The 21,605-nt window shown below is 47.7% G+C and overlaps 1 protein-coding gene and 1 pseudogene across 3 annotated transcripts in view; both read left to right on the top strand.

Moving 5' to 3' along the window:
- Positions 1-21,605, top strand: part of ITPRID2 (ITPR interacting domain containing 2) — a 73,749-nt gene that overhangs the window by 2,472 nt on the left and 49,672 nt on the right. The window lies entirely within an intron of this gene.
- LOC132592833 (uncharacterized protein K02A2.6-like) lies at positions 7-12,140 on the top strand (annotated as a pseudogene).

The raw sequence follows: 21,605 nt of genomic DNA, 5'->3' as shown, positions 1-21,605 counted from the left end.
GTAAGTACTTCTTGTACAGAGTGATGCAGTTGTTCAATATATCTGCTCCATCCTGATTCTTGGATATCCAGAACCTCTTTGGCCCTAAGGCTTTTTAGAAATACCAGTTGCAAATCATTCCCCCTCCCAAAAAATGTTTCTTAGTAGTAAATCACATGGATTGCAATGGATTTCCCCCCATGTGTGCTTCAACCATAATCAACACATCCTTTAATCCTTTGCATGCTTTCTTGCGCTTCCTTCTGAGTAAATTTGCATAGAATTAGACAAAGTTAGGCATCCATTTAAACTCACTTAAACTCACTGATCTATAAGGAAATTCAAGCCCTTCTTATTTTGTGCTGGAATAGGCTGTGGCCAGAATATTTTGTGTGCGAGAGAGAGAGAGATGAATGGAAAACTGCTGTTTGGGCTAAAGTTTATTACATTGTTCAGGAAATAGCAGCTGTTCTTTGGGACGGCAGGTCCTGTTGTCGTAAAGACACAACCCACAGTGCATAGACCGGGGTGTTGTCTGAAAATATAACTGCATACCAGAAACAAGGGAAAGTTCCATGCTGTCTTGCCTTTGTGATTTCAGCTGCAATCTTAAATGCATTTAGGATGTACCGGGAAGTATGTCCCGTTGCAACTGGTTGGATTTCCTCCCATGTTTGTAAACAAGTTTTAAATCCACTGCTGCTGCAACTGTAAACCTGCTTTAACCTGAAGTCTTATTCTTATTCTTATTATTTATTTTTATTTTATTATTATTTATTAGAGACGGGTGTTGAAACCAATTCATCTTCTGGATCAGAGTTTCTCACATAGTGAGCTATGGGTGACTTTCTCCTTGTTCTCTTGCATTGCCCCCTAGCAGGCTTTTGGTTGGATTGATGCCAGTATGAGCAACTCCTTGCATGTTGAGTAAAGGTAGCCAGAGGACTCGGAGAAATTGGGTGTGTGTGTGTTTGGAATGTATTAAGAAAGGAGATTCGGACTCAACATCAGGAAGAACTTTCTGACAGTAGGAGCTGTTTGACAGTGGAACCGTCTCCCTCGGGAGGTTGTGGACTCTGCTTGGAGGTTTTTAAGCAGAGGTTGGGTGGTCATTTGCCATGGCTGCTTTAGCTGAGATTCTTGCATTGCAAAGGGTTGGACTAGATGATCCTTGGGGTCCCATCCAACACTACAATTTTATGATTCTAAGGGCCAAAGGTAGCAATGAAGGGAATTGGAAAGTGAGATCAAGACTAGTATTTAATAGTAATAGTAACAACAACAACAAAATAAACAAAATGGGAATAGAAAATAGAGGGATAAGAGAGGAATGCTGTCTCTGGAGGAATGTAACAGAACTAGGGGGGAGGGATAAAAGAAACTTGCAGATTTAGGGTATGGGATAAGGTATAAGAGGAATGTGAAAGGAAACTGGGGAAAGAAGTGACAGGAAACGGGTAAAAATACTCTAAGAGGCACTGGGGGGGGGGAATAGAAAAGAAGAAGCCTCTTAATCAGAACATTTTGGCTAAAGTAGGGAAGCCAAGTCACAATTTCTCCAGAGCAAATGCCTGTAACTTAAGTTGAAGAAAGCTGAGCTGTGGAACGCCTTGCCACATGGAAAACTGCTGTGTCAAAGAATATAGCAATTTCCAAAGATAGATTAGATATCAGTAGAACATGATGCTTGTATCTGCAAGCTGGTTATGCCAAACTCTGCCTCCACCCACCTCCGTTTTGTGATGGGCTCTGCCACTGCCCCACCATTTTGTGTTTGGTGGGCCTCATGAGTTTTCAGCTGTCTTAAGTGGGCCCTGGGAAAGTTTGAGAGGATTTTCAAAACATGATCATAGCAGATCAGGATAAGCTACAAGAAGGGTAGCAATTCTTTTGTGTGGGGCATTTATGATTTTTTTGGGGGGGGTGGGGGAAGCTGGCAGTTAATATGTAACATAATTTGTAACATAAACATTCTTTTGCTACCTCTGTGGGTCCTATCCAACTTGTATCATACTTCGAATCGACCACTGAAATGAATGGACTTACATAACTTAAATTATTTAATTTTAGTGGATCTACTGAGCATGATGGTGTAGATCAGTCGGTCTTCCAAATTACACACAATCCATTTTCTGCCTTTCCTATTTTCCTTCTGTGTGGCTTGCTGTGATAAAGACTTAAAGCAGAGCTGTGACATATGAATGAATTTATTAATACGGTCACAGACCAGCTTCAGCACACGCAATATCACAAATCATAAAACATATCAAAAATACACAGGACAGTAAGAATATAACAAGGATTTGAGTATAAAAATTAAAATTGTTAGCTTGCTGTGATAAAGACTTAAAGCAGAGCTGTGACATAGACACTCCCTCCCATAGACAGTGTATCAAGTTTGAGGTTGTGATCCAGAAACTGTAGCATAGAAAAGCAACGTTCGGGTTTTCCTATAATTTTTTTTGTTTTGTTGTTGTTGTTTTTGAAAAGGAACTGTAACCCCATAAACCAGGGATGGAGAATCTGCTGCCCTCTAGGTGTTGTTGAACAACATTTCCCATCGTCCCTGAACGCTGGCCATGCCAGCTGGGGTGCTGGGGTTCAATAGCACCCCATAGATCCCATTCCCTCTCCTTAAGGATCTCCTCCTCTATTGGACATGATCAGCATTCCAAACATTTTTAACACCTATGTGAACTGAAGTTACTTTTATTATAAGCCAGGGGTCCAAAGAACCACGGTTCTGCATTCTTAGGGCGGGCTTGTAATGGCAGCTCCTTGTACAACATAGCGAACGCTGTTTGAATGGAAGGAAAGTTCAAATGCAGATTGTAGTATAATGTGAGGGTCTGCTGCTTGATGAAAACCATTCTTAAAATCTCACTAGGGAAGACTGAGTGAAGCCTTTGGATGAACCAGCTGAATCAGATGTCTTGGATACTGGTTATTATGGTTATGGTTGTTTGCAGTTGTCAGGGTTTGTTGTGACTACTCTTGAGTAACGACCGTCCACATGCTTGTCTTTCAGAAGTTTTTATTGGTGCACATTATTTACAGTGTAACGGATTGCACATTTCACGTCTACCAAATCGAGTCAGATTCCTGCACTAATTCCTTCAGTGTTCGCGACCAGCATAAAAGCCTCGGAACTGAGAAGCGCCTCCCTTTCCTCCTCTTTCTCAATTCCGACGTCAGAGGGACGGGTCTTCTGTCTGACCTATTCCTGTCCACTCTTTCCGCCTCCCTCTCTTCCTGCCTATGGAGCAGGGGCTCTTTAGTGTTGCCAGAGCCCTGGCACTCCCTCTCTGTTTCCTGACTCACCCCTTCAGACTCCTCTCTCTCATGACTGCTTGGAGACGGGCTGCTTCTGATGAGGGAGGGCGGTTCTCTATAATCCCTCCCCCTTACAGCAGTGTTCTGATCTAGGGTATTCTGAGCAGTTTGTTTACTGTTTAATTTTTAGGTCTAGCCGTATCAGCAGGTGGGCCCTGCCACTGCCATTATTTGATTCTCCTCTGGGCTGTGGCGTGGATGCGGACTGCTATTTGCCCTGTCCCAAAACTGCGGGGAAATGAATGATGTCTCTCTCAGCCTGTCTCTCTCCCTTTGTTCTGCCTCATCCTTTTTGCTAGATGTGATTTGGGGTTTGAGCTATGCCATCGAAAATTGCTCATCGTTTCCCTCTGTGGTGTTTAGTCTGGAACCATTTCTCTAAAGCGAAACAAGGGATTGATAACACTGCAATCTCCAGTCTGAAGAGGGAATTTGAAACTCTTTGAGGAGGTACCAGGAAGGTAGAGTCAAACCTAGAAGCCTTGCAAAACTAGAAATTCAACTATTGTTTCTCCTTCATATTCAGAATTGGCCAACCTTGTTCTTGTAATGTAAGGTGTGGAAAAGGCGGCTGGAGAAAAGTTTTTCAGCACTCTCTTAGAATGCTGTTATTTATTGAATTTTATTATTCATTGGAGTTGTACTCCACCCTTCCTCCTCAAGGAGCCCAGGGAAGCAAACATAACACAATTTAAAACCAAAGGAAGCCAAAACATTGTAGAACAGTTAACATATTCTAAAAGCAGCTACAGTCATACTTCATGTTACGTCCGCTTCAGGATGCGTCTTTTCAGGATACGGACACGCCAAACCCAGAAGTCCCAGAATGGGTTACTTCCGGGTTTGGTGCACGCGCATGCACAGAAGCACTAAGTCGTGCTTTGCAGATGCGCAGAAGCGCTAAATCACACTTTGCACATGCACAGAAGCGCCAAATTACGTCACGCACCTGTGCTAATTTTATCGTTTGTACCTAATGTAAAATAATTTGCCCTGGCTGTAAATCCTCCTCTGATGCTGTGTAAGGCTTTGTTGTCCAGTGTAAAACACAATGTACTGTATAGCATACCGTTGAAACCCTTCTGGGTCCACCCTGGGGCTAAGGAGGTGCCCGCAAGTTATTGCAAAGATTAATTTCATACTTGTGAGATGGATATGGCGCTTCTGCAGCCCAATTGTGCATGTTTACACAGAAGCCCTGTTGAAAAGAGGTGCAGATTTCCGTCCAGTCTGGTTGCCTTCTGTTTGTGGGCTCTGTTTGAATTGGTACTTAGAAACACCTGGGTTTTAGTGTGGCTTCTTGCTGTCTTTCAAAAGTAAATGGTCTAAGAGGTACCTCTGATCCAGGCTGCAATTCGATACCCTTTTACCCTGAGAGTAAAGCCCTATTGAGCCCTAGTCAATGCCAATAGCACCATCAAAGAATAGAATTTTCAGGGCAGCTGTTTCTATATTTATCAGAGAGCAGGCTTATAAACACACTTCCTCCAAGGAAATTTCTGGCCTCTTCAGCTTTCTTTTTTTTAAAAAAGCTCCCGATTATTTTTTTACAGACTTTTATAGAAGGAAAATCACCTAGTTGCTCAGTGAGAGGTAAATCTGCTTCTCTGCCTTCCTTCCATTGCAGTGTTCAGGGAGTGCCAAGGCGGTGGAGTAATCAGTAGTTCGACACCTGACATTTGAGTTAATGAAATAAAATGTAAATGAAAAATTGCCCTTCTCTAACATGTTTAAAAGTTTTGTTCTATTAGCAATCATTTCCGAAAGCATAGCCATATTAGTTTGCTACTCCCAAACAATAAAAATAAAGCCATCGTGTGGCACCCTAAAGTCCTAACAGATTTGCAATTCAATCCTAAACATGCATACTCAGAAGTTAGCCTATGTACTTCAGTGGGATTTACTCCTAGTTAAATGTTTTTAGGACTGCACCCCTATGGTAAGTATAAATAGACCGGAGGGTAAGAAATAATTGCAGCTAAGTCAAAAAAAAGTTTATGCTACAGTAAATCGGCTGGTCTTCATAGAATTGAAGAATGCAGGAATATGCAGCTGTTCCACATGGGGATTGTTATGTACTGAGCTGAATCCTAGAACAATAGGATTCAGAAACAGCGGGAGCTACCCAATCCAACTCCAGGTGGAAGTGAATCCGCAACCTGATTGGCCTGCTGGAGCAGCCAATCAGGCGGCTGGCAGAAGTGAATCTGCTACCTGATTGGCCTGTAGGAGCAGCCAATCAGGCTGCAGGCAGAAGGCAATCCACAATATAATTGGCCCACAGGTGTAGCCCTGAAGTAGCCAATCACGCAAGGCCCATTGTGTAAATAATGTATATAAGCAGATGGTTTTGGGAAAAGAGCCATTCTTCTTCTCCTCTTCTCCTTGATGACTATGAGCTGAATAAAGAGCATGAAATTCACTCTCGACTCCGAGTACATTTCACTGGCGACGAGGATGGGATCCTGCTGAGCTGACCGCCACCACGCACTGCACCGCAGCACCGCCACCTGCTGCACCGCTGCATCGCACCGTGCATCCAGGCTTCAGCTCCAGGACCCAAGGAACCCAGAATGGCAACCGACAGCAGCTTCTCGCCATTCAAACCAGCATCAGGAGACTGGGAAGGGTACGCCGCCCGTTTCAACTTCCTCCTGCAAGCGAAAGAAGTCACCAACGATGCCATGAAGAGGGCGACATTCTTCAGCGTCTGTGGAGAGGAGACGTTTGAAATCGCCCGGGCTCTCCTTGCACCTAGAGATGTCGCTACCGTCTCTTACAAAACAATAATGGAACGGCTGAAGGAGCACTTCTCACCACAGCCCTCGGTGGTAGCTTGCCGAAATGCCTTCTACGCAAAGCGGCAAGCCCCGGGGGAAACCATAACTGGGTTTGTGACCTCCCTCCGCCAAGCCGCCCGGCTATGCAACTTCTCAGAGTTGGAGAACATGCTTCGTGACCGCCTCGTCGGTGGCCTGAGGGACGAGATGTTGCAACGACGCCTCTACGCCAAAAAAGACCTCACGTTCCAGATTGCTCTGGAGGAAGCCCTGGCAACCGAAGCCGCCGAGAGGTCAACGCAAGAGGCACGACCGGCCCCGCCATCCCAACCGAGGGTCTACCACGAAGACCTCACCGACGAATCCGAATCTGACAGGGAGGAAGTACACCGAGTACAGCGGCGCACTCAAGCAGCACACACACCACAGCAGCCTCGACGAGAAGGAGGGAACTGTGCAAGCTGCGGGGAGAACCACGAGAGGAGGACCTGTCGTTTCCGCAACGCAGAGTGCAGGCAGTGCAGAAAATTGGGACACATCGCCCGGGTGTGTCGGGCTCGACTCACCCGTCGACAAGCATCAGATGACCGACCCAGGAGCCCCAGGTCACACGGCACCATGCACCAAGGCAACTCGACGGAGATCACGGACTACCAGGTATTCCAGTTGCCCCATCCCAGCACAGAGAAAATTTATATAGAGGTACAGATAGAGGGAGCCCCATGCCGCATGGAGCTGGACACGGGTTCAACTCTATCCATAATCTCGGCCCGAACATTAAGGGAACTGTGCCCTAATGGGGGTCCCAAACTAAGGCCGGCCCCATTCACCCTCCGGGACTTCCAGAAACGTAAGGTCCCTACAATGGGGGTGGGGACCTTCAGGGTGCAATATCGAGGGCGAAAGCAACAATTGGACTTGCTGGTAGTTAAGGGCCCCTACGTTAGCTTACTGGGACTGGCATGGTTTGGACCTCTGGGGCTAGCCGTTACCGGGGTGAACCGCACTAGCTTACAAGTGGACGTGGACGCCATATGCAAAGAGTTTCCAGGGGTTTTCGATGGGGCATTGGGACGATATACAGGACCCCCCATTGCCCTACAGCTAGACCCCGCTGTACGACCCATCAGGCACAAGGCCCGCCGGGTCCCGTTCGCCCTGAAACCCCGCATAGACGAGGAATTGGACCGACTCGTGGAGCAAGGAGTGCTGGAGCCGGTGCCCAACGCCCCCTGGGAAACTCCAATTGTCACACCCGTCAAGCCTAACGGTTCGGTCCGCATCTGTGCAGACTACAAATGCACCATAAACAAGGCTCTCACGGCCCATGCATACCCAGTGCCAGTGGTCAGCCATGTCCTCGCCACCCTGGCTGGGTCAAAAATCTTTGGCAAACTGGACTTGGCCCAAGCGTATCAACAGTTGCCTGTGGACGAAGCCACAGCAGAGGCTCAGACGATTGTGACGCACAGAGGGGCATTCAGAGTAAAGCGGCTGCAATTTGGCGTTAGCGTGGCACCAGGCATATTCCAGAATCTAATGGACTCTCTCCTGAAAGGGATTCCTGGCGTCACCCCCTTCTTCGATGATGTACTGATCGCCGGGCCCACACCAGAGGAATTTGAGGACCGCCTCCGCTCCGTCCTGCACCGTTTCCAGACGGCGGGCCTCAAGGTGAAGCGGGAAAAGTGTTTACTGGGAGTGCCGCAGGTGGACTTTCTGGGATTTAAGGTGGACGCAGAAGGGGTCCATCCAACCGGTGACAAGGTACGGGCCATTTGTGAGGCCCCAGCGCCCAAGAGCAAGCCCGAACTTCAGTCATTCTTGGGACTATTGAACTTTTACCATGCCTTTCTTCCGCATAAGGCAGCGGTAGCGGAGCCCCTACACAGACTCCTAGATAAAAGGGCCCCTTGGGTGTGGGGCCAGCGACAAAGGGCCGCATTCCAGGCAGTCAAGGACTTGCTCGTCTCGAACTCGGTCTTGGCACACTTCGACGAGAGGCTGCCAGTGGTGCTGGCATGCGACGCCTCCCCCTATGGCATCGGCGCTGTCCTGGGACACCAACTCCCGGATGGAAGAGAGGTGCCGGTGGCATACTTCTCCCAGACGCTTGCTGCAGCCGAACGAAACTACTCACAGATTGACAAGGAGGGTCTGGCAATCGTGAAGGGCGTAAAAAAAATTCCATGATTTCTTGTACGGGCGGCCCTTTACCATAGTGACTGACCACAAGCCGTTGCTTGGCCTGTTTGCCCCCGAGAAGCAGACCCCCCAAGTGTTGTCTCCACGTGTCCTCAGGTGGTCAATTTTCCTTGCCGGCTACCAGTATGCACTAATCCACCGCCCTGGGAAGGCGATGGGCCACGCAGACGCCCTCAGCAGGCTACCACTACCAGAAACAGGCCCCGACCCAGCGCCTGCGCAAGAGGTTATGACCCTGGAGCTGCTTCCCGACCGACCCATTCAGGCACAAGAAGTTGCGCACCATTCCACAAAAGATAGGGTCATCTCCCGGGTCCTGGACTGGGTGTGGCGAGGATGGCCCAGCAGCAGCCCCGGGCCAGAATTCGCTGGCTACACAAACCGCAAACATGAACTGTCGGCCCACAAGGGGTGCCTGTTATGGGGAAGCAGGGTTGTTGTTCCCCAGCCCCTCCGCAAAAGGGTCCTCACAGCCCTACACGAGACACACCCAGGGGTAGTGAGGATGAAGGCCCTTGCCAGGAGTTATGTGTGGTGGCCGGGGATTGACAGAGAGATAGAGGCCTGGGTCCAACACTGCCAGACCTGCCAAGAATCCCGCCCGGATCCCCCAAGGGCCCCAGTCCAGCCCTGGGAGTCCGCCCGACATCCATGGTCACGCTTGCACGTGGACTTCGCTGGCCCCTTCCAGGGAAAAACATTCTTCATAGTGGTGGATTCCTACACCAAATGGCTGGAGGTCGCACTGGTACCGTCCACTTCTACGGCGGCAGCCATCCGGGTACTACGTAAGCTTTTTGCAACCCACGGGCTCCCTGACACCCTCGTCTCGGACAATGGAACCGCATTCACGTCAGAGGAGTTCCAGACCTTCACAGCGCAGAACGCCATTCGCCACATCCGCTCAGCACCATTCCACCCTGCCACCAATGGCCAAGCGGAGCGCATGGTGCGGACCACCAAGGACAGCCTCCGCCGCATGACACAAGGGGACTGGGAATACCGCCTTGCCGCATTTCTTCTAGCACAGCACAGCACCCCAAGCACAACGACGGGCCGGAGCCCAGCTGAACTACTAATGGGCCGGCGCCTTGCAACTAGACTGGACCGACTTCACCCCGACAGAGCTCAGGATGAGGTAGTGGTGGGGAAAGGCAGGAACCCCCGGACATTTGTGGCCCAGGACGCAGTGTACGCAAAGAATTTTGGGGCAGGCCCAGCATGGGTACCCGCCACAGTCACCAAGGTGACCGGTCCCGTGTCGTACGAGGTACTAACGGAAGGGGGGCAATGTTGGCGCCGCCACTGCGACCAGCTACGGCGACGATTCCCAGGAGGAACCCGGGAGGAGAGCGGGACAGAGGGGTCCCAAGGGGACAGCAGGGCAGTGAGGCCTGTAGAGCGAGAGGGGTGGGCAGGGGAAGCAGAAGCAGTAGGCACAGAGGGGCGCCCCGAGGCTGGAAGGACACCGGAACCAGAGCCACAACCTAGTGGTTCAGTGGCGCCAGACCAGACAGCCCCGGCACAGCCAGCAGCCTCGGAACACGAGCCAGAACCAGAACCCCTGACCAAGGAACACCCCAGGCCACAACGCACACGGAGGCGGCCAGCAGACCTTGGGGACTACGAATGCAACTTCCCGGGCAGGACTGGAACTTAGAGGGGAGGGGTGTTATGTACTGAGCTGAATCCTAGAACAATAGGATTCAGAAACAGCGGGAGCTACCCAATCCAACTCCAGGTGGAAGTGAATCCGCAACCTGATTGGCCTGCTGGAGCAGCCAATCAGGCGGCTGGCAGAAGTGAATCTGCTACCTGATTGGCCTGTAGGAGCAGCCAATCAGGCTGCAGGCAGAAGTCAATCCACAATATAATTGGCCCACAGGTGTAGCCCTGAAGTAGCCAATCACGCAAGGCCCATTGTGTAAATAATGTATATAAGCAGATGGTTTTGGGAAAAGAGCCATTCTTCTTCTCCTCTTCTCCTTGATGACTATGAGCTGAATAAAGAGCATGAAATTCACTCTCGACTCCGAGTACATTTCAGGGATCAAACTTGCAACCTTGGCATTATCAGCACAGTGCTCTAACCAACTGAGCTAGGTGACTTGGGTTTCTTTGTTTGAAATTGTTACACTATTTAGTGGAGTATTTATGTTTTGGCATTGGCTTACCTTGACTACTCTAAGCTGCCGTCCCTTCCACACTTACCCCAAAGTAGGTCCAGCTGAATTAAGGGACCCAGGTGGCGCTGTGGGTGAAACCACAGAGCCTAGGGCTTGCTGATCAGAAGGTCGGCGGCGGTTCGAATCCCTGCAATGGGGTGAGCTCCCGTTGTTCGGTCCCAGCTCCTGCCCACCTAGCAGTTCGAAAGCACATCAAAGTGCAAGTAGATAAATAGGGACCGCTCCAAGCGGGAAGGTAAACGGCGTTTCCGTGTGCTGCTCTGGTTCGCCAGAAGCAGCTTTGTCATGCTGGCCACATGACCCGGAAGCTGTCTGCGGACAAACGCTGGCTCACTCGGCCTATAGAGCGAGGTGAGCGCCGCAACCCCAGAGTCGGACACGACTGGACCTGATGGTCAGGGGCCCCTTTACCTTTACCTTGACTACCTTAAGCTGCCGTCCCTTCCACACTTACCCCGAAGTAGGTCCAGCTGAATTCAGGAGGACCTACTTCTGAGTAGGCATGTATAAGGTTGCACTTGACTTGTCAGTGAATCCATAAGCCTTTGTTAGCTGGGATAGTTCAGTTGGTTAGAGCATGAGACTCTTAATCTGAGGGTCATGGGTTTGAATCCCATGTTGGGCAAAAGTTTCCTGCATTGCAAGGGTTGGGCTAGATGACCCGCATGGTCCCTTCCAACTCTATGATTCTTGCTGTGGGCTCACTTGTATAAGAGCCCTGCTGGAGACCAGTGTGGTCTCACAGTGGCCAGCCAGATGCCCTCGAGAAGCCCACAGGCAGGAGGACACTTTGCAACAGCTCTTTTCCCTGTTGGGTTCTTTCAGCAACTGATCTTCAGAGGCACACTAACTCTGACAGTGGAGCTGCAACACGGCCATTGATAGCCTTATACCCTATTAGTTTGCCTAACCCCCAGCACATCCCATGGGAGCAAATTCTACAGTTCAACTATACCCTGCCTGAATAAATAACCACCTTTTTGCTCACCCTGAATCTTCCGATGTTTAACTTGGTTGGATGTGTGTGTGAGAGGGACAAAGAACATCTGTACGTTTTCTTTGCTCTGCGAATAACCTCAAGTACCTCTGTCATGTCTGACATTCGTCTTATTTTTCCAAACAAAGCAAAAATACAGTGCCAAATGTTGCAGCCTTCCCTTGCAGGGCTCCAGCCCCCTCAGTCATTTAGCTTGCCCTTTTCCTGCCCTTTGTCCAGCTCTGCAGCGTCCTTTTTCTGGGGGTGCCGCAACCAGAACTGTACACAGAATGGCACCGTGTAGTTAGTTTACCTCCTGAGCTTTTACACTGGAAGAACCTAAATACAGTGGCGCCTCGCTTAACGAATGCCCTGCTTAACAAAATTTCCGCTTAACGAAAGGATTTTTCGAGCGGAGGTTGCCTCGCTAGACGAATTCGTTTTATGAAAAATTCGTCTAGCGAATCCCGGTTTCCCATAGGAATGCATTGAAATTCAATTAATGCGTTCCTATGGGCAAAAAAAAAATTCAATGCATTCCTATAGGATTCGCTAGACGAATTTTTCATTATAAGAAAAGACCCGTGGAACGAATTAAATTCGTCTAGCGAGGCACCACTGTATATGAGGCAGACTCGTACGGAACATGTACAGATGCCAACAACAACAACAACAATGAAAAGGAAATAAAAAAGAGTATAGGCAGAGTCAGAAGCCGAAGCCACGAAAACTGCCGCCAACAATGTGGCTGGTTAGTCATTTCTTATGTGTTTGTTGTGGTCGTGTTCCACCCTTCCTCCAAGGAGCTCTGAGCAGTGTGCATGAGGGCTGCCTCATCTTACTATATGTTAGAAAATGTCCTGTCATATGAGAATGTGTCACCCCTCCACCGCTCATGGCTCTCTGACTTTGTTTCGCTAGCAGTTCCCTAGAGAATACAAACTATCTCTCTCTCTCCCCCCCCCCCTCCAATTCCAGATAATAGCAAATAATTTCTGCTCTTCCCGTGAGGCGAGTTCTTTAGGCTCCACTGCATGCCTTCCGTGTCCATCTTTTCCTCCAGCTTTTGCACCCTCTGTAAGTTGTTCTCTCAGGTTCCTGCTTCTGAGTTGGACGCCTGAGTTTTGTAGGGGGCTGCAGTTTACTGAGTCAAGTGTTCTCTGACCCATTCTCCCATCTACCTCTTCCCTCGAGTAGTCCCACTTCCTGTGCCCTCTTCCAACACCCACAGACTTTAACCCAGTTCTTACGGGCGCTTCTGATAAAAGGTTGCACTGGTTTTCCTCCCTGGGCGTTCACCATAGATATGCCAAGAGATTAATGTGATGGCGTTGCTTGTCTACAGAGAATAATGGCCAATGGTGGCTTTCAGTTGTATAATGGAAGTCGGTCTCCACATAACTGGTCCTGTTATCTAGGCCTTGTGAAGGTTTTCCTCCCCTCCCAAGCCACCCTGACCTTTCACTTTCTTGAGGAGTGCTGCTGTGTGTCATTCTATTGCAGACCATTTCCCCTTGAGCAAATACAACATTAGCAAACATTTTATGACCTCACAGTAGCTCAGCTGATCCCCTTGATTAGCCCTCTGACAGATGGAAAGCAGATGGCAGCCAGTGGCTAGCCTGTTTGTTTGCCGAGGGTATACGGTAATCAAATTGTTCCCTACCACATTTCACAAACGGAAATAATTAACGCTCCTATGCATGGGGTGGGGTGGGGGATGTTTGAGACTATGGGCAGAGTTCAGCAGACCAACAGTGGCCTGGGGCTTTATGCCCATGTCAGTTAATTCCAGACTCTCATGCACCACAAGAAGAAAGTGGGAACTACAGGCTCATGCAAGAAGATTTCTCTAGATGAGAAAAGCACCAAGGCAAGTCACACGCTGCAGGGAAAGTTAAAATTATGTGAAGGACACACATTGGGCGGATGCTACCGAACTTTTCCATCTATAATACGCCCCCATCTATAAGACGCCCCCTGTTTTGGGGGACTCAAATTTAAGAAAATGGAGGGGGGATGGCTCAGAGTTGTTGAGCTTTTTTTGTGGAGGATTGCCTAGAGTGTTACAGCTTTCTTTGGGGGGGGGGTTGCCAAAAATCTTTCACATGCAGCATTGACACTGACAATCGCAGGCAGCAGACAATCACCCACTTGCCACAGCAACAGACAATTGCAAACTGACCCTTCCCCAGCAAAAAATTTCTTACCCGACTGAGAAAAGCTGTCCGCTGGCAATCGCGCACGTCCCAGAACAGCAGCCGCCAATCGCGGCAGGGGCAGCCAATCAACAGCAGTGTTTGCTGCAGAAGCCAATCACCCACCCAATTAGAGAAGCAGCAGCCAATCCAAAGCAGCCCTTCTAACAGCCAACAGTTGTCAGTGACAAGCTCCTGCTTGCAGCTGCAGCCAATCACCCGTCCTCCCCATTCACTATCCATGGATAAGACGAGTCAAGTTTTTGAACATCATTTTAGAGTAAATAAAACCTCGTCTTATACATGGAAAAGTACAGTATTTGGAGGATGTTCCTAGAATCATAAACTGGTTGGAAGGGACCATGAGGAGAACTATCTATTCCAACCCCCTGCAATGCATGGATCTCAATCAAAGCATCCATGAGAGATGGCCATCGAACCTCTGCTTAGAAACCTCCAGTGAAGGAGAGTCCACTATGCTGGTTCTGTTTTACAGCTGACACACAACAGTAAGTGGCAGAGCCCAAGAACAAGCAGCAAATCTATGGCAGGGAATTCTTAAGCGGAAATTGCATCTGGTATTGTGGTGCCTCTGAGCATATGCAGAATGCTTTGCTCTCACTAGTAAGGGAATGTGTGTCCCCTTTCCTCTTTCAGTGCCCACTTTAAAATTAAGAAGCATTTTTCCTTTGAGCTCATGCTTGTCCAAGGCTCAGAAGGACGGAAGCAGGTGTGGCTTCACCCACTCTTGCCAATAATGACTCTCCTGGCTGAATCTGATCCCCTCCAACACACTGATGCCAGGGAGTGGGGCAGGCAAAGGTGGTTTTAGGGTATTATGACCAGTTCGGCTGCACTGGGTGCTGGCATTGCAGGGGGCACTGCAACAGTAATGCAGAACAGAGTGTGAGAGGTGAGGGAGCCCCAAAATTTTAGTAATGCACAGGGCGCTGCTGAAATTTGAGACCCCAAATCCGCCAGTGGGGGGGTGTAACGTTGGAGGTGGGAGCTAGTAGCAGGGCCCCACTTTCCCTTAATCTGCACTCTTAGTGTGAGAAGGTATTTTAAAGGATTTGGAATTTGTGAAGCCTCCATAATGCTAAGGGGAAAACAGTCTGCGTGAGAACATCTCTTGGTCTTGATCTCTGCTTCACTCTCTTGCTTTACAGCCCAGCATAGATATTAGGAGTGCCTAACCCTATTGATTTTTTTTATTATTTAAAAAAATGGGTCCTGGGAGTGTCTGTATAAGAGTGGGCTGCAAGTTTGTTTGTTCTACACATTTGTCAGCTGTTCATGCAGCTGATAACCACCCTTGCCCAGAGCAATGAATAAACGAGTCCACTTCTCCTTCTGTTCCATTAGAGATTTTTATATGCAACAGAGTTAGCATATGTTTAAAACTGGTATTGAATCGGAAAAGTTACAAATATCTGTCTGTTGTTTTATGGAAGCGACTTAGTTCGATCTAATCAAATTGAGGCTCTAATAAGCATCCCAATTTCACAAAACCACACCAAGGCGATCTATTAGTAATCAGCAGTATCCATTAATCAGCTAAAACCATTATAATTGAACAAATGTCATTCCTTTACAGATAGCAGCATAGTTTGTTATCGAAAAATCAAAATAACTCACACAAGATTAATGAAACTAATATGCGTTGCTTATAATGGTTTCATTTTATTATGTTAATTACACATGGGTAATTTTGTTTTTGTTTTTTGATAGCTAACTAAATAGCAAAATTATCTTTGAGTGTGTCAAAGAAATTCATACGATAATAATTATTTTAAGCTGTGTCCCATCGACAGCAGCCAATCCTGCACCTCCTTCCCTGGTGTGGGGACATCACTTGCACCCACACTTTCCTTAAGTAACAAATCCTATAGCTTACAACTTTTGGGAAAGCAGATTTGTTGTACAAGAATGCTATTTGGTCATTTCTATTCATCTCAAGTCATTCTTTATGATGAGTGATGAAGAGCTCGCAAACAGAGCTTGCAAATGTGGGCAAGGATTCCTGGAAGAGACTGAAGAGAGTGAGATTGTGTCTTTTGGAGCCTGAGGGTGTGTGTGGCTGATGGCTCTGTGGGAACACAGGATCTGACGGGGAGGAGTTACAGCTGAGAGGAAGCCAGGCTGAGGGAGGAGTTAGCAACCAGCAGCAGTCAAACCTAGCTCAGTGCAGGTCCTGGGAGCTTGCAAACAGACCTCGCAAATGGGCATTTAGTTGAGGAGTTTAAACGGGAGGCCCAGAGTTCTGTCTCTTGGTGTGTATAGGACCAGAGACATGGAGGGCGAGGGAGCTGCTGCAGTGATCTGTAACACCCGTGTCACGTTTGTCATTCTGCCAGAGAACAAGCAACAGTACACTTGTAGCAAGCGCAAGCTGGTTGTCTTGCTGGAAGAGACTGGGATTTAGGAGTTTAGGGGTATAACCTGTTCAAAAGGAATAGGCCAAACAGGAAGGGGGGAGGAGTAGCATTGTATTTAAAGAATGAAAAGCAGATTGAGAATATATGGGTAAAAATTGGAGAGAAAAGCAACAGTGACCTTACTGTGGAGAAGTGTGCATGCACACGAAAGCTCATACCAAAATAAAAATAAAAAACTTAGTTGGTCTTTAAGGTGCTGCTGGAAGGAATTTTTTTATTTTGTTTTGACTGCGTCAGACCAACACGGCTACCTACCTGTAACTTACTGTGGGTGTCTGCTATAGACCACCAAGTCAGACTGAAGACTTGGATGATGCCTTACTAGAGCAGATTACCAAACATTAAGAAAGGAGAAAAATAGTAATCATGGGGGACTTCAACTTCCCCGATATCTGTTGGGACTCAGACTCTGCCAAGAGTGTAAGGTCTGACAAATTCCTCTATTGCGCCACTGACAATTTAATTTCCCAGAAGATGGAAGAACCATCTTGGACCTGGTCCTCAACAACAGGGAGGAATGGATCAATGAAGTGGAAGTGCTCAGAAACTTGGGAGGAAGTGATCATGTTCTCCTGGGTCCGTTGTTGTTTAACGTCTTTATAAATTACTTTGATGAAGGAATTGAGGCGAAGCTCATCTAATTTGCAGATGACACCAAACTGGGAGGGGTAGCTAATGCCGCATAAGACAGAATCAGAATTCGGAATGACAGGTTGGAGAACTGGGCACAAGCTAACAAAATGTATTTTAATAGGAACAAATGTAAGGTTCTGCACTTAGGCAGAAATAACCAGATGCACAAATGCAGGATGGGGGCACCTGGCTTGCTAGCAGTACATGTGACCACACTTGGAATACTGTGTCCAGTTCTGGGCACCACAATTTAAGAAGGATGTAGACAAGCTGGAACATGTGCAGAGCAAGGCAACCAAGATCAAGGGACTAGAAACTAAGCCTTATGAGGGAGTTGGGTCTGTTTAGCCTGGGAAAGAGGAGACTGAGAGGAGATATGATAGCCATCTTCAGATATCTTAAGGGCTGTCACATGGAGGAGGGAGCATGCTTGTTTTCTCCTGTTCTGGACGTAGGACTCAAACCAATGGCTTCAAGTTGCAAGAAAGGAGATTCTGACTAAATATTTGGAAAAACTTTCTGACAGTAAAAGCTGTTCAGCAGTGGAACAGGCCCCCCGCGAGAGGTGGTGGACTCTCCTTCCTTGGAGGTTTTAAAGCAGAAGTTGCTCATGGATGCTTTAGCTGAGTTTCCTGCATTGCAGGGGGTTGGACTAGATGACCCTTGGGGGTCCCTTTCAACTCTATGATTCTATGCACTCTTATTGCGCAAAGGGCACGAGAGATCTGCACAGTAGTGAGACAGCCTAGGCAGTGTCTGCCCTGGGCACCCATGCTTGGCAGTTGGTTGCTTTGAACCCAATGGAACTTACTTCTGAGTAAACGCTCATAGGATTAGGCTGCCCTCCTGTGGGCCCTGTTACGGGAGACCTGTTGGTAGGCTGACTAGGATAGCATAGGCTGCCATGCAGGGGCGAGAGAGACTAAGGACCCTGAAATGTCTCTTGTGTACTTGTTACATGGACAGCGAGACTTGTTCTTTTGCATCTGGTCACTGTAACCACTCTTGGCTTTTATATTTTGAAAGAGGACTCCTCACTGTTTGTTCCTGTGCTTTGAGCTGGGCTTCCGTCCTACCCAAATCGTGACCTTTCGGGGCCAATGTAATCTTCTATGTGTTGGCCTTCCAGGGGTTTGATAAACCTGCTTTTCCTGCTTGCTGGACTGCAAAAAAAAAAAGGCGGCTGTTGAGCACTTGGCAAGTCACAACACACACTGGGTGGGCTGCAAGTTGTGTGGGCTTCTTTGAACAGCTGCATGACAGGTAGAAGTTCAACATGTTTAGATTCCTCAGCACAAAAGGAGCCAAGGGGAGGGGGAAACACTGCCTGACACACTTTTGCTTATCGTGGAGCAAGGGCCTGCAAATGGTGGGGTGGAACTTGCAATTCTATATTTAACATCGTGCAATTTTTTCAACATTTAAGTCGTCTGAATGACTCTGGGTTGTGGTGGTGGTGGGATTCCCTAGTCTAAATCTTTTTCCTCTTGAGAAATGTTGATCATGACTGGACGAGTTTTAACTTTTAAAGTCACGTCTAGCTGTTTTAGGACTTTGTGTTAAAGATCCTCAGATGGATGTAGGAACCCAGAGATAACTGTTTTGAGCATTTTAGGACTGGGACTCCAGAGTTGTGGTTAATGCGTTTTAGTATTGCAACAGCCCATCTGTGGTGTGTCACTACTACTAAAAAATAGTACGGTGCGATCTTGTGCAGAGTTAGCTATGTGTCTACCTCCTGGTGTCAATTGGCTTGTATAATACATAGGACTACATAGGACTGAGCTGTTAGTTTAGCTAAATCAAGGCAATCTTGTGTTTACAAGGTTGGGGGTCCAACCCACTGAAGTTTAGCATTCTTAAATTGCATTTATTCCCTTGGCATTTGAAGCATGGTTACGGTGGCTGCCATGTGTCCACTTGCTTAGGCTTAAGTCCGGGGGGCGGGGCATGCACAGCATTCAAAATTTACCAGGTGCATTTTGCACCTGGCTATCGGCCACTTGCAACCCAGGTGAAGATGCCTGGGCACCAGAATGGCACCTGACGTCTCCACCATCTGGAGGTGCATGTCTGGGGATCCTTGGATCTTGATTGCCTTAACACACTAGCAACACATCCGCTGGTGGAGGAACGGGAGTGCGGAGGGAGCGGACCGCCCTCGACACCACTATTCCGGTAGGGTGGCATTGCGGCAGCGCCCCCCCGGACACGTGTTGCGCCACGGCCCCACAGGCGGCATATCACAGCCCCAGAACGTGCGCCACGTTCTTGCAGGCAGCGTACCATGCCCCCAGGATGCATTCCACGCCCCTGGTATGCGCGCCACGCCCCGGTAGCGGAGCATGCAGCTTCACCACTGAACACATCCTTTAGAATTCTACCCATTATATTTTATCTGCACAATCAGAATGAATTTCACGAACCAAAAACTCATCTGGCCCCAAAATAGCAACTAGGCATTCATTCTGCTTTGGCGACTGTAGCGATGATTTAAGGAGTCATTTGGCGCCTAGCTTATATATCTGAGTTTCTAACATTGACATGCTTCCAAGTAAACAAATGTAGCATTGCATTAAGTTATCCAGTTGATTTCTTAAATTTGCACCTTGCCTTTCCCACCAAATACTGCCCATCCTAGTTAAATCCTTGGCGTTTGAAGCTACAACTGGGCCAAAAGATGGACAGTCTTAATGGGTTTGCTCTGATTGTCTTTGGCTGCTGAGGTAAAGAGAATGGTGGGGCGTTCGTTTATTTAAAAAAACCTTATCCCTGTAGGAGTCTTAACAAACAAACAAATCTGTGAATTGTTCTACAGTTTGCATGAGTTTCTTTGTTTTCCCATAACGTGTGTTTTCAGTATCGCATCAGCTGTGGTGCTCTTGTTCAAACAGGTATTGGTGAAGTCAGGGCCTTTTTTTCAGCCGCCAGAACTCGGTTTCAGCACCTCTCAGTTGGGTGCCATTGCCATTACAGTCATACCTCGGTTTAAGTACGCTTCAGTTTGAGTACTTTCAGTTTAAGTACTCCGCGGACCCATCTGGAATGGATTAATCCACTTTCCATTACTTTCAATGGGGAAAATCGCTTTAGGTTAAGTACGCTTCAGGTTAAGTACGGACTTCCGGAACCAATTACACTCATACTTCAGATTAAGTAGCTTCAGGTTGAGTACTCCGCGGATCCGTTTGGAACGGATTAACCCACTTTCCATTACTTTCAATGGGAAAGTTCGCTTCGGTTTGAGTACTTTCAGTTTAAGTACTCCGTGGACCCGTCTGGAACGGATTAATCCACTTTCCATTATTTTCAATGGGAAAGTTTGCTTCAGGTTAAGTACAGACTTCCGGAACCAATTGTGTACTTAAACCAAGCATAGCTTTCAACCCTCCCTTTTTTTGCGGGAAACTCCCCTATTCCAGCGCCATTTCCTGCTGCTATTCTGGATTAAAAATAAGAAAATTCCTTAGTAGCACCTTAAAGACCAACTAAGTTTATATTTTGGTATGAGCTTTCGTGTGCATGCACACGAAAGCTCATACCAAAATATAAACTTAGTTGGTCTTTAAGGTGCTACTAAGGAATTTTCTTATTTTGCTTCGACTCAGACCAACACGGCTACCTACCTGTAACTAGAACTATTCTGGATTGTTAGATATACCGTAGACTGTCCCCGGGACAGGTGTGGCTGCTGCTGATCCCTTATTTTCAAATCCGAAAGTTGACAGCTATGAAACCGAGGTACCACTGTATAAGAGTGCATGGGAGGTGTTCATGGGGAGTTCTGGCACCTCTTTTTCTAAAAAAAAGTGAATGGGAGCCAGTGACTCCGTAATGCAGGTGTGAGCAATCCATGGCCATTCAGATAATTTAGTCAGCATGGCCAATAGTCAGTGATGATGAGAGGAGCACCAGGTTCCTCACTTCTTCCACAAGGAGGTTAGTTTGGGAATCAAACTGCTGGTTTTCTGTGGGAAATCTGAGAAAACGGGGCCTTTTTTAAAACAAACAAACAAACAAACAAACAAATACATTTACAATGTACTTCCTTGTATTGATATCTGTGCTGGGCACATGTGTGTCCCCCCCTTTTTTTGTTCTTGTTTCCTAAATATGTACTGCTGTTGCAGGCAGCCAACAGTTTGAAAAGTCATCTTTCCAGAAAATTAGGAAAAGGCTGGTGGTTTTACAAGGAACTTCTTTTTTGGGATGTTGTGCAAAAATGTCACCCCTGAAATGTAAGCCGGCAGTATTTAGCCAGCAGGGGAAGAATAATTCTTTTAAAAATAAACAGCACACACACACACACACACACACACACACACACACACAAGTTCGGACAATAAGAATCAGCTTCAGCTCAGGGCAGAGGATTTCCTTGCTTGTGTGTGAGGCGCCCACAGATCCCGGGGGTTGGCTCTTCCTCCGTCACTTTTGGTTGGCCACAAAAACAGGGCAATACCTACTTTGGGGTAAACATCACCCTGTAAGGAGAATATTCATTACCACAAGGTGGGGGAGAAGAAAGCACATTTTGCTTTGATTGATAGGGAGTTTGCAAAATGCCTGAGAAGAGAGAATAGATTTGATGTCTTAACTGGAGCCTGGTAGATGAGTTACTTTTCTTGAAATGTGCTGCTTTGATGCATTCCTTGGGTGATGACCCTCTTGAGTTTGATGCTTTCTTTCATTTAAAAAACAGACGCACTGGGGCACACCCCTTTCTGGAGCTTTCTGAAATGGGAGGAAGTGCTTGAAGAGCCTGGTGGTCGTGGTGGCGTTTTTCCTTTTTGGAGCTGTTCAACAGCTAGAAATGTCCGTGTCTCCCTGGAGTGGAGATGTGGTGATGATGAAAGGAGGACTTGGTCACCTTTGCC

Source organism: Zootoca vivipara, chromosome 1, assembly GCF_963506605.1.
Source record: "Zootoca vivipara chromosome 1, rZooViv1.1, whole genome shotgun sequence".
NCBI classification, from domain to species: domain Eukaryota; kingdom Metazoa; phylum Chordata; class Lepidosauria; order Squamata; family Lacertidae; genus Zootoca; species Zootoca vivipara.
Note: the sequence above shows the minus strand (reverse complement) of the source record. Positions and strands in the feature narration are given on the sequence as shown.